The 12,945-nt window shown below is 57.9% G+C and overlaps 1 non-coding gene across 1 annotated transcript; it reads right to left on the reverse strand.

The window, feature by feature from the left end:
* Positions 1-3: 3 nt before the first annotated feature.
* Positions 4-88, reverse strand: TRNAR-UCG (transfer RNA arginine (anticodon UCG)). Its single transcript has one exon. It is a non-coding gene; the product is annotated as a tRNA-Arg (tRNA).
* Positions 89-12,945: the final 12,857 nt, after the last annotated feature.

The following is a 12,945-nucleotide window of genomic DNA, read 5'->3' on the forward strand; positions in this document are numbered from 1 at the left end:
CAGAGCCCGACGCGGGGCTCGAACCCACGGACCGTGAGATCATGACCTGAGCCGAAGTCAGACGCTCAACCGACTGAGCCACCCAGGCGCCCCTTTTTTATTTTTTAAAGGGGAAACTTTTTCTAGTTTAGAAAGGAATAATTTGCTTTTAATAGTGTTTGGATCATTCAAAAATCACTTCTTGAGCAACTAGCTGGCAGGCCCTGGCTAGAAATGGGGTACACAGGAGAATGCATGCCCTGCCCACACGGACTCCCCCATGGGGGAGACCGATGCCCCAGACACCCATGCCGAGCAATGCTCTGGAACCATCCGAGACCACAGCACGGAGACGGCTCCATCCAGGAACATCCGGGACCGTTTGTGGTATCACCAGTGGGGCTGGCGTACGTTAACCCAGCCCCCCACGCCCCGCCGCACCCTTAGTTTGAAGTTGAGAAAGCCGAGATTTGGAGAAGCGGGGGAGGCATGGGAGGAGGCCGGGGGACTCGGGGCCGGCCTAGAGGTCGCCCCCCTCCTCAGCCAACGGGTGACCTTCGTTCCTACCTTTTTTCCTACCCCTCGTGGTGAAAAGAGAAAACTACACAAAAAACGTCTCATTAAGAATTATTCACACAAATCAAAACCACAATGAGATACCACCTGACACGTGTCAGAATGGCCCACATTAACAACTCAGGCACAACAGATGTTGGCCAGGATGCGGAGAAAGAGGATCTCTTTTGCATTGTTGGTGGGAGCGCAAGCTGGTGCAGCCACTCTGGAAAACGGTACGGAGGTTCCTCAAAAAACTAAAAATAGAACCACCCTACGACCCAGCAATTGCACTACTAGGCATTTATCCAAGGGATACAGGTGTGCTGTTTTGAAGGGACACACGCACCCCCATGATTATAGCAGCACTGTCGACAATAGCCAAAGTATGGACAGAGCCCAAATGTCCATCGATGGATGAATGGATAAAGAAGATGTGGTCTATAGATACAATGGAGTATTACTCGGCAATCAAAAAGAATGAAATCTTGCCATTTGCAACTACGTGGATGGAACTGGAGGGTATTATGCTAAGTGAAATTAGTCAGAGAAAGACAAAAATCCTATGACTTCACTCATAGGAGGACTTTAAGGCACAGAACAGATGAACACAAGGGAAGGGAAGCAAAAATAATATAAAAACAGGGAGGGGGACAAAACAGAAGAGACTCATAAATATGGAGAACAAACTGAGGGTTGCGGGAGGGGTTGTGGGAGGGGGGATGGGCTAAATGGGGGAGGGGCACTAAGGAATCTACTCCTGAAATCGTTGTTGCACTAGATGCTAACTTGGATGTAAATTTTAAAAAATAAAAAATAAAACAAGATAATAAAAAAAAAGAATTATTCACAATAAGGGGGCACTTGGGTGGCTCAGTCGGTTGAGCATCTGACTTGGGCTCAGGTCACGATCTCACGGTTTGTGAGTTTAAACCCCGCGACAGGCTCGCTGGTGTCTGCTCAGAGCCTGGATCCTGCTTCAGATTCTGTGCCCCCCTTTCTCTCTCGGCCCCTCCCCTGCTGGTTCTCTCTCTCAAAAATAAACAAACATTTAAAGAAAGAATTATTCACAATGGAAGAAACACAAATGGTCAATGCACATGAGAAGTCAGCTCTCCTTGAAATCACAAGAACGTGATTCCTCATAATATGACATTTTTCCTCATGAAATGGACACTTTTTTGTAACAAACAGACACCCACCATCTGCTGTCAGGAATGTGAATTGGAACACTGTCTGTGATGATCTTGTAATAACTCAAAGAACAGGCAGCTCCCCCCCAAGCTCTTCATGCTGGAGGGTCCCTGTCTCTGCTGCGTCCTCTCAGCCCGGTGGCCCCACACGGTCCCCGGGCCCCTAACGTCACCCACATGCTGGTTGTCCCCAAATACATATCGCCTTCCTGGATTTCCACCTGCCAACCCCAGCTGTCCCCCGGGATGCGTGCCCCACGTGCGAGGTCCCCCCCGACTCGGGCTCCCCTCCCCCGCTGGACTCACGTCGTCCTCAAGCCGCCCAAACAGCCTCAGGGTCACCTTTCATTTGTCTCCTCTTCCCCTGACGCCTCGAATCCAGTCTGAAGTTGGATTCAGAACCCTGAAATGATACGACGTATGGAATATCCTTCCAAATTATCCGAGAAGGAGAGGAAGTACTTCAACACGCGGATGAAACAGTCTGGCCAGGACTCGATAACCGTGTCAGTGGTGATGGGTACGTGAGGGGTCCAAAGATCACCTGCTTCTGTACACGATGAAATCGTTCACGGTAAAATTATACGTCTTACACGCACTGTCCCCACGCACGAAGAGAGACAAAGTGGGGGGAGGCATCGTCGTCTCTCTCCCGCGTCATGAAAACACCCCCAGGGGCCTCCCTGTGTCCGTCCTTCCCTCTCTGCAGCCGTCTGTCCTCATCGAGACACCAGACCAACCTTTTGCTAAGTAGAGTCAAAAGTTAAGACCCTGTGTGGTTTCCCAAACAGAGGAGGAGCTGGTGTCCTTCCGAGGTCCACAGGGCCCTCCCCCACCAGCCCATCCAGGGCCCCCTACGCCTCCCCGACCCCCCCCCAACCAGTGCCACGGGCATGTCCCACCTCCGTGGCTCTGCTGGGAGGCTCTTCCCCCCCCTTCTGTGTGGCACACGCCCTCCCCTCCCTTCAAGCCCGTGCTCCACCATCACCTTCTCAGGAAGGCCCGCTCTGACCCTCAGGTAGAGTGACAGGCGGACACACGGTACGATCTGCTGGTTTATTATCATCTGTCTTTCCCAACTAGACGTGTGCTCCACGAGGACAATAATCTGTTGGGTCCACTGGTGTTTCCCCAGGGCTTGGAACCCTGCCTGCCGCACACAGGCTGCACAGTAATTATTTGTCCATTAAACGGGTGAGTGAATAATGTTTTCTAACTCATTTTCTGTTTGAGAATACTAGTTCCCATGGGGCACTTGGGTGGCTCAGTCGGTTAAGCGTCCGACTTCGGCTCAGGTCATGATCTCACGGTTTGTGGGTTCGAGCCCCGCGTCGGGCTCTGTGCTGCCAGCTCGGAGCCTGGAGCTGCTTCGGATTCTGTGTCTCCCCCTCTCTCTGCCCCTCCCCTGCTCATGCTCTGTCTCTCTCTCTCTCTGTCTCTCTCAAAAATGAATAAACATTAAAAAAACTTAGAGAAGTTTAGGGGCACCTCGGTGGCTCAGTCGGTTGAGCGTCTGACTTCGGCTCAGGCCATGATCTCACGGTTCACGAGTTCGAGCCCCGAGTTGGGCTCTGTGCTGACAGCTCGGAGCCTGGAGCCCGCTTCAGATTCCGTGTCTCCCTCTCTCTCTGCTCTTCCCCCACTCACGTACGCACTCACTCTCTCTCAAAAAAAATACATACATAAATAGATAAGATACTGGTTCACTCACTGAACTAAAATCTTCCTGAGGATGAAAAGGTGCAGAAGAAAACTGCTAACGCTGATCGTGAGTTTGCAATAACATCATGCACAGTCCACATATTTTATGTCTTTGATCCACAACAACCCTGCGATTTTATGTTATTCACATCTTGCAAATGAAGGGAATGCACCTCTGGGAGCTCAAGCAGCCCGTATAAACCACGCAGCCGGAACGCGAACCACATTTCCTACCCGGATCCGCCCAGACGAGACTGACACGCGAGAGCCCCGGGCACACGTGCGTGGCATGCGGTCGACCGGCCTGTGACTGTGCAGTGCTGTGACGGCACCGGGTCCCACCTGCTCGGCGGGCTCACGCGGAGGGCAGGTCACAGACACGGCCGGCGGTGGTGTTCAAGATGGCAGTGCCGGACTCACGGCGCGACCGCCGGGGCTCCGGGGCTCCCTGCCGGAGCGGACGCCTGAGTTGGGACTGGAGGAGAAGAAGGGACAAGGGAGACAGCACGTGCCAGGCGCGCGGGCAGGACAGGCCACGGGGGCCACGGAAGAAGAGGTCGACATTCGTCTGCACCTACGCTGTCCAACCGAGAAGCCACAGGCCATGCGTGGCTATTTAACACATGGAAGTTCAATCGAAATTAAATAAAATTAAGAATGTCGTTTTCCCTGCCACTAGCCACATGTCGGTGCTCAGGAACCACATGTGGCTTCCGTGGTGGACAGAGGACACGCAGCACCTTCCGTCCCAGGAAGTTTTATTCAACTGTGCGGGGAAAGCACTGAGCAACGAGGGCGCAAGAGCCCAGCCCTCCACCGCCGTGTAGACTAACACTACCACGGACACTGCACCACAGGACAGACACGCGCCCTACGCGCAGGCTGACGTCACAGGGCTTCTGCGTAGAGCTCTCCTGTCAGGTCAACCCGTCAAGGCCGAGACACTGGCGGTCTGCCGTGTCCCAGCTCGGGCTCGGCGGCCTCTCCAGCAGGCAGCACGCGGGCTCAGGAGCGCAGAGCTCAGGGCCAGCCCGACAGGTGCCAAGATGGGGGCCTGGCCAAGCCTGTGGGTCGCTGCAGGCTTTCCCCCCACAGCAACAGCTTAGTAACCGACCTGTATCCTGGACAAGGTGACACAGTGCCAGGCCAGTCACGGGCACACCACAAAGCCTTGCTGGATATTTCGTCGTCTTGATCACAAAACATTTGATTTACCCGGTCGTTCTTTTGAAAAGGCCCGATTTTTTTCCCCGGGCAGTTGCAGCGAGCTCCCTATGCACCAGGAATTTGCCAAAGCCAGCGATTTAACGCCCCTTCTCCCAGCTACCGGGTTTGGTGGAAAAAGCAAGGTGTCACGGCAACGTGGGGCGGGGTCCTGTGGTCCAGCCTCCCCGCTGGCCGGAGAGCAGTGGGAGGGGGAAGCTCTGGCCATCCTTGCTGTCTTTCATCTTTCTCTCCCGTGCGCCTCCCATCCCCTCCACCAGGCAGTGCGTGCTGCAGGTGTGCGGGAGGGAGAGCAAGCCAGGGAGGCGTCTGACACGCTTCTCCCAGGGACCAGTCTCAAGCCATCCAGTTTTTAGGCTCCACCCTCCATCAGACAATAAGCCACTTCTGCTCTTCCTTTTAAAAAAAGAATGCTCTAGCAACGTGGATGGAACCGGAGAGTGTTGTGCTAAGTGAAATAAGTCAGGCAGAGAAAGACAATCCTGAGAAACTTAACAGAAGACCATGGGGAAGGGGAAGGAAAAAAAAAAGAGGTTAGAGAGGAAGGGAGGGAGCCAAAATATAAGAGACTCTTATTAAAAACTGAGAACAAACTGAGGGTTGAGGGGGGGCGGGAGGGAGAGGAGGGTGGGTGAGGGGCATTGAGGAGGGCACCTGTTCGGATGAGCACTGGGTGTTGTATGGAAACCGATTTGACAATAAATTTCATATTTAAAAAAATAATGATAATAAATAAAAATTTAAAAAAGACTGCTCCCTTCTGGAAATGAATGTTTCCATTTAGCAAATCAATAAATGGGAAGCTCGTCTTCAGAAAACATCAGTCAGGGTAGCGGTGCCCTCTGGGGCTGACGCTGTAAAGCAGGCGGGACGTTTCCCGTCCCGGCCTCCGAGGTGCAGGTGGCACTCGGGGTGACAGAATCCAGCCCGCTCCTCAAACCGGATGAACACGCTTTCCCCAAGCTCCTCGAAACGCGCGTGTATTCCCTGAAAAGCACCGCGAAGCCAGGCCTCGAGGCCGATGTTCGTCTTTCCAAATGAAACCTAGTGCTTGGACACATCTGTTGGAATTGGCAGAAGTGAATCGCTTTGGGGCAGAGATTTCTCCGCGAGCTTCGTCCTCAGCCCCCCGCCCCTGGCTGACCCCTAGCCTGTGAGCCCCACGGGGGACGGGGCGCCGCGAAGGGACCCTCGCGGCGGCCCCGGGACACAGTCACTTCATCATTCTCCTGCTAAGGCTCCAACTGTGGCCAAGCCCCTGCCCCTGCAGCGGGTCAGAAGGTGCTTCACCGCGATAAAAGAGAAACAAACAGACCTTGTAAAGTACCAGAGGCGCCACCAGAGACAAATCCGAGAGGAGCATGAATCTCCCGGTGCAATTTAACGGAAACAGCCGGGGGCGGGGGGGACGCAGGTAAAATTCAGCCCCAATTCCCTCTGCTGCCACTCCCACCCCTTTCCACCACTTTCCACAAAGAAGTCAGGTCTGCAAAGAGCAGAGACTCTCCCCGTGAGGTACTGAGCACGCAAAGGGCGTGACGGTGGCCCAGCCCGAAGATGCTAGCCCTTGCCACATGGGTACGTAGGTTTAATCCGATGCAAAAGAAAAGTCGGTTTCGTGGTCACACTCGCCGTATTTTAGGCGCTCGGAAGCCAGGTGGGGCTGGTAGCACAGGAGAGAGATTTCTATTGCTGGGGCAGGATCTGGCCATCCGTGCACGTTGCAGGAGGGCACCACTGTTTCCATTTTCGTTAATGACCTTAGACATAAGGCCAATGTTCAGGAATGATCTTAGAACTCTCTAGCAGCCTCTCAGCAATGCCAGGGAAGCGCCAGCAACGGTGCAAAACCAAGTTTTGCCGGCCCCTGTGACCGTGCGACCTCACCCGGCCATGGGGACTCTGCAGATGCGAGTGTGTCGACCGACCCTGAGAGGGGGAGGGGCTCCTGAACAATCCAGGTGAGTCCGCCGTCTAATCTCAGGAGACGGGGTGCGAGCAGAGACCTTTCTCTGGCTGGAAGCGTGCGAGGGCCGGACGGAGCCCTGGAGGAGCCACAGGCGGCGGCCGCTGGCCCCAGCAAGGAACCAGGAACCTCAGCCCTGCAAGCACGGGCGCGGCCTCTTCCCTCCCCTCCCCTGCCCTCCCCAGAGCCTCCTGCACTCAGGCCGGCACTCTGACTCCGCCTGTGAAACCCAGCAGGCAGCCAGCCGAGCCCAGCCGGACTTCTGAGCTGCAGACCGTAAGATAACAAATCTGCGTGGAGACCCTGAGGGTGTGTGACAACAACCTGACGCACCCCAGAGTTCTCTATTCGGACTTCACGACACACGAGGTCAGAGAGGCGCAGCGGGCTTTCGCCTTCCGGGACGGACGACGAGGCCCCTCGGGTCCCGGGGGCCAGAGGCTGTGGCCGCGTCGCCTGTGCCCGTTATAAGGGACTCGCGGGGGCGCACACGGGACGTTCGCTGGCGCCGCTGGGGACCCCAGGCTGGCCTGTGTGTCTGGGGGCGCCCGGCCCTCAGCCCCCCAGATGCCCTGCTGACCGCGCTCAGGCTGTGCCGGCCTCTCGGCGGGTCCAGCCAGGCCGGCTTTAACTCACGTAGCCCAGTGAGGCTTGCGTGCAAGCTGGGGCCTCCGGGGGAAGTCTGGGTCTGGCTCTAGGCGGCGTCCCGCCACGCTTTCCATCAAGTAAGCATCACCACGTGAGACGGGCACATGGAAGAGAACGGAGGTCTGCAAGCCTCAGCCCCGAATCTCCACTCCTGTCCTCGTGCCTCCCTCATGCCAGCCGGAGAGTGACACACGGTTGTACCCGCCGCAGAGAAGCCCGGAGAGGCAGGGTCACACGGTCACGCAAGGGAGGGGACACGTTTCCAGGGAGGCCGCCCCGGCCCCTGTGTCAGAGCACAGCCCCGCCCGTCCATTACCCATCAAGAAAACGGTGAAGTCTTCGCTGTCTCCCCCGGAGCCACACGACTGGTGTCTGTTCCCCCCACAGTCTCGGAGCCCATGGCGTGAAGAGTCTCCCACCACAGACAAGAATGCGCCCCATGAGGCGGCAATCACGCTACCGGGTATTTGCCCAGGGGTACAGAAGCACTTAATTCAAAGGGGCACGGGCACCCCGACGTTCATAGCGGCGTTATTTACAGCAGCCAAGACAGGGAAACAGCCCAGTGTCCATGGACTGATGTACACACACACACACACACACACACACACACACACACAACGGAATATCACTCGGCCGTGAGAAAGAACGAAATCTCCCCACTTGAACAACACGGATGGAACCAGAGTGTAATGCTAAGTGAAGACAGTCGGAGAAAGTTAAAAACCACATGACTTCACTTATACGTGGAATTTAAGAAACAAATGAGTAAAGGGAAAAAGAGAGAGAGGGAGAGGAACCACGAGACAGACTCTTACCTACGGAGGACAAACTGATGGTTACCAGAAGGGAGCTGGGCGGGGGGTGGGCTAGGCGGGAGACGCCCATTAAGGAGGGCACTTGTGATGAGCCCTGGGTGTCGTCTGCAGGTGACGAATCACGATATCGTACACCCGAAACCAATATTACACTGTATGTTAACTACACTGGACCTCAAATAAATAAATAAAATTTGTTTAAGTTTATTTATTTATTTTGAGAGAGAGAGAGAGAGAGAGGAGGAGGGGAGGGGCAGAGAGAGAAAGAGACAGAGAAAATCCCAAGCAGGCTCTGCCCAGTCGGCACAGAGCCTGACACAGGGCTCAAACCCATGAACCATGAGATCATGACTTGAGCCTAGATCGAGAGTCAGATGCTTAACTGGCTGACCTCCGCCGCCAGGAGCCCCAGTAAAATCTTTTTTCAATGTGAGGTGGGGAGAGGACAAGCAGCACGGGAGCAGGGTCCAGCCTGGCACCTCACTGGAAACACCACCTGGTGTCCGGCCAGCCCCACGCCCGGCCCCGGGTCCACAGGGTTTGGGGACCCGCCCCCGCCCTTACTTCCAGCTGGCCATTCGTCCAGGGTGCCATTCGTCCCCCGAACCGTGGCAAGGACAGCGTTAAAATGGGAAGTTATGTACAAAGGGGACCCTACCCTCACCTCGGAATCCGAGGTCCAGTGTTTAGGGCTGGATTTCTTGCTCCCCACAAGCCAGCCCAGGTCCCGTGGTGGTCTGGTGCCCGCAGGAGAGAATTACAGGGCCCTCACCTAGCAAGACGGAACTTTCTGGAGGTCGGCCGAGCTTGTGTGATGTCACAAGGGCAACGGGGGGAGGCGGCTGGGAGGGGGAGCACTCTTCCTGGAGAAGCCAAGGAGTCTCACGGAGCCTTGCTGGAGACACACATCCCAGTCCCTCCCACAAACACCCACCCCCACCGTGCCTAGTGAGTGGCCTCCCGCTCCTGGCCTGGCCAGCTATCACTCAGTCTTGCCTCTAGAAGGTTCCTGCAAATGCATTTACTCTGCACACCCGGCAGTGCTTCTGGAGATGACAGCCTCTGGGGGATTCGTCAGAGGGGAAGGTCTCTCGGCCCCAGGAAAATGCAGGCGCCCCTGGAGTTTTCATGTGACCTCGTGGACCTTGATAAGCGGTGCTGCCCCTGGTGGCCGGCGGCAGACTCAGGTCCCTGCCCTGGAGCCCACGGTCTGGAGGAAGAGGTCTCCGTGAGGCGGGAACGGCACAGGTACATGGCGGCTGGCCCTCGTGGCCACGCCACCCTGGACAGCAGGCGGGTCCTGCCTCACAGGTGCAGAAACTGAGCTCCGGAGGAAGAAGATCTATCCAAGGCCACTTGAGTCCTAAGCCAGGGAATGGGAGCAGGAGCTCAGAGCGTCCGGGGAGGGGGGTCCCAATCACGTGGCCTGGGAGGCCCGGGGGGCGGGTAGTGCGGTGTGGGAGTCTGTCACGGTCCTTGGTTTTCTTCACCAGGCTTGGCCTGCCCTTCTGCCCTCCTGCCCCCCAGCTCTCCCTGATGGAACCTCCGGGAAGCTCCCGGCCTCTCCCCGGTGCCCACGTCCTCAGGTCCGTGCTGACACGTCTGTCTACCCTTCGTAGAAGGGTAGGCGATTCGTAAGAACACGGGCCACATCCTGTCCCTCTGTACGTAGCAGATGGTGCATCAAATTCACAGATGTGACCCTGGGACCCTGTCCTGATAATCCCTTTACCCATGACCTGAGTCTAGGCCCCGGCACAGAGAACGGCCAAGAGGGATGCTCAGGGGCTGGCCAAGGCCGCCCGACCCGCCCGTCCACGCCTGGAGCCCGGCTCCCCAAGTCTGCTGTGCGTCCGGGGCCACTGGGGAGTCTGCTCAAAGGTGAGTTTTGACTGCAGATTCGAGAGGCGCCGGGACCTCGACGCGCAGCAGGCGATGCTTGGAGGGCAGGTCGGCGACCACACCTGGAGGGCGAGGGTCTACCGGCCGCAGCAACCAGCCGCCGGTTACCTAAAATCATACCTAAAATTTAAACTCACGGGGCACCTGGGTGGCTCGGTCAGTTGAGCATCGGACTCTTGACTTCCGCTCAGGTCATGATTTCCCGGTCTGTGAGTTCGAGCCCCGGGCTGGCGGCGTGGAGCCTGCTTGGGACTCTCTCTCTCCCTCTCTGTCCCTCCCCCGCTGGCCCTGGCCCATACACGCACGCTCTCTCTCTCTCGTTCCCAAAAATAAGCAAACTTTGGAAAAACATTTAAGTGTATTTAATACAAGTTCGATGAAATTTTAAATTTACATCCTGTCTCACTAGCTAAATTCCACGTGCTCGGTGGCCACGTGTGGCAGCCCAGAGCCTCGTCCACCACGGCGCACGCGATTGCAGTCGGCTCTGCTGGGGGGTGAGGACAGCAGGAGCAGGCAGAGAGGTGGTGCCGGACCAGCCCCGAGCCAGCGACGAGCCCGGCAGGGGCCCCGCATGCGGGCGACCGCGGCTCCTTCCCCCGGAGGCGCGAGGGCCACCCAGGAGGAGCCCTGGCCAGAACCACCGCGCTCAGCTGCCCCCACGCTCCTGGGCCACAGAAACTGCGCGAGACCACACACACGAGCTGCTGAAGCGTAGGGTGATTTGTCACACGGTGATGGAGGGCTGATCCCGGCAGGGGAGCCTCCCAGGGGTGACGGGTGAGAGAGGTTTGGGATCAGGGCGACCGGCCCAGAGACGGTGCGAACGGGGACCGGAGAAACGGCACCCCGGCCTCGGGCGCTGCTTCAGTGCCGTCTGTCGAGGAGGCGAGGTGCCCCTCGGGGCCACCAGGGCTTGGCGCACCACGGCCTGATGGGGTGGGGGGGGCAGGACACTGTCACCAGGAGCAGCCCGCTGTGCCTGAGCCCCGGGCAATGCTAGAAACTTCTGCCTTGAGACCCGCCTCGTGCCCCCACCTCCTCCCAGGCCCCGGAGAGGTTTCTGAGCACAGGCCCTGCCCCAGTGCCTGCTGGACCTTCAGAGAAAGGGACAAAGGAACAGATCCGGCGTCCAGCTTGCTGGTCTCCTCCCGTGCTGTCCCTTCTGCCCACACGGGCCGGATCCCACGCTGACCCCCTGCCATGCCCTTCCTTCTCCCCCCTCCCCCGCCATCCTGGACCTCGGCCCTTATTTTGGGCCACATCTGGCCGCTTCCCTGCGGGCGGCAGACGCACCCACAATCCTCTACACCCGTTCGCAGCTCCTCCGGTCGACCCTCCCCTTGAATCTGGACTCACCTTCCGACTACTTGGCCTTAGACGGCGACAGAGCCATGTTGTTCCGGCTCGACGCTTAGGCCTCAGGAAAGCTTGTGGGCCCACTCTTGCTTTTTGGAACGGCCACCTGGGGAACACGCTCAGGCTGGTCCCTCGGGGATGAGAACCGGTTGCAGAGCGAGCAAGCCAAGATGTCCTAGAGCGGCCACCCCAGCCACCGCGGCAGCTGCCGGGAGACGTGTGAGCCCAGCCAGGACCAGAAGACCCATCCAGCTGGTCTCAGCCCAGGCTGCTGACCCCTAGAATCACCGTTAATGGGGAAAGACTTGGTCACTGCTTAGAGGCACTGAGCTTTGGGGTGGGCCGCCGCACAAGCAGAAGCTAACTGATGCGTGTGTTTGGTACACGCTCATCCTTGGAGAGCAGTATGGCTCCCGCCAGAGACCCTGAGAGCCTTGCACCTTCCCAGCCCCCTTCGTAGCTTCATAGCACAGACACATGCCGGCCACCATGTTCCATGAATGGTGCCTCTGGATTTGTGCAGTGCACAACCTGTGCAGACACACAAACCGGCCCCAGAACACTAGGTACCCGAGCAGACCTGCCCCTCCAGACTCTGGATGGGGAGCTAGTGAGGTACCGACGCAGTGGCTACAGCCTGCTTGCACGGCGCCCACGGCGGCAGCTGCCAGCCACGGCCGGACCCAGCAGGCCCATCTGTAGCACGCGCTGTGGGCTCCGTTCCCTTGCACGCAGCCCCCGGGATGGTTCTCCGGTCTTTCCAAAACTCCCGCGAACTCCCAAAAACCTTTCAACGAATCCCCTCTCTGCTTAAATTAGAGAGACTCAGATGGTCTTGCTTGCGGCTAAGAAACACCTGGCACCCTCGGTTTAGGATTTCCTGGATTAAACTGGGTTGTGCCTGGTGACCAACCTTGGTCCTCACCTGCCACCCACTCCCCCCAGGAAGCAAGGTGGGCCTGCCGTCCAAACAGTCCCCAGGGGTAGCCACCCGCGTGGGCGGAGAGCGAGAGCGGCCGTGCAGGCACGAGAGAGGCAGGAACGTGACACGGGGCTGCCCGGGGAGAGGGACCGTGGACAGGAACCCCAGCTGCCCCGCAGAAACACCCCGGTCACCCTCCCGTTGGGCCGGGACCAAGCTCTGTGCAGGTGCTTCCGGGACCTGGAGACCAGAGATTAACCGCATCCCAGGCCTAGAGCTTATCCTCCTCCAGCACTCAGAACCACCCATTCTTCTGACTGGGCTTTTGTCTGGCGGCTCTAGATGGCCGCCACCGCCCTGGGGACCTGGGGGCGCCGGCGGAGGAGGAGTCACGTGGAGGAATCACGTGGTGGAGGATTTTCTGAAGGGCACAGCACCTCTGGGGACCGCAGCCCCTCCTTTCCCCCCCTGCCTGCCAGCCTTTGTTCCGCAGCATCTCCACCCCCCCACCCCTGCCTCTCACTGCTCACCCCTCCCCTCCTCTCCCTTCCCCTCTGTCCCCTCCCCCTTCCCTCCCCTCTCCTCTCCTCTCCTCTCTTCTCCTCTCTTCCCCCGCCCTCCCTCCTCTCCCCTCCCTTCCCCTCCCCTCCTTCCGCTTCCCTCCCCTCCCTGATACAC

The sequence above is a fragment of the Lynx rufus genome, unplaced genomic scaffold, assembly GCF_022079265.1.
Source record: "Lynx rufus isolate CCGP_SWC_20201006 ecotype Redwood Valley unplaced genomic scaffold, mLynRuf1.p SCAF_8, whole genome shotgun sequence".
Taxonomy (NCBI): Eukaryota; Metazoa; Chordata; class Mammalia; order Carnivora; family Felidae; genus Lynx; species Lynx rufus.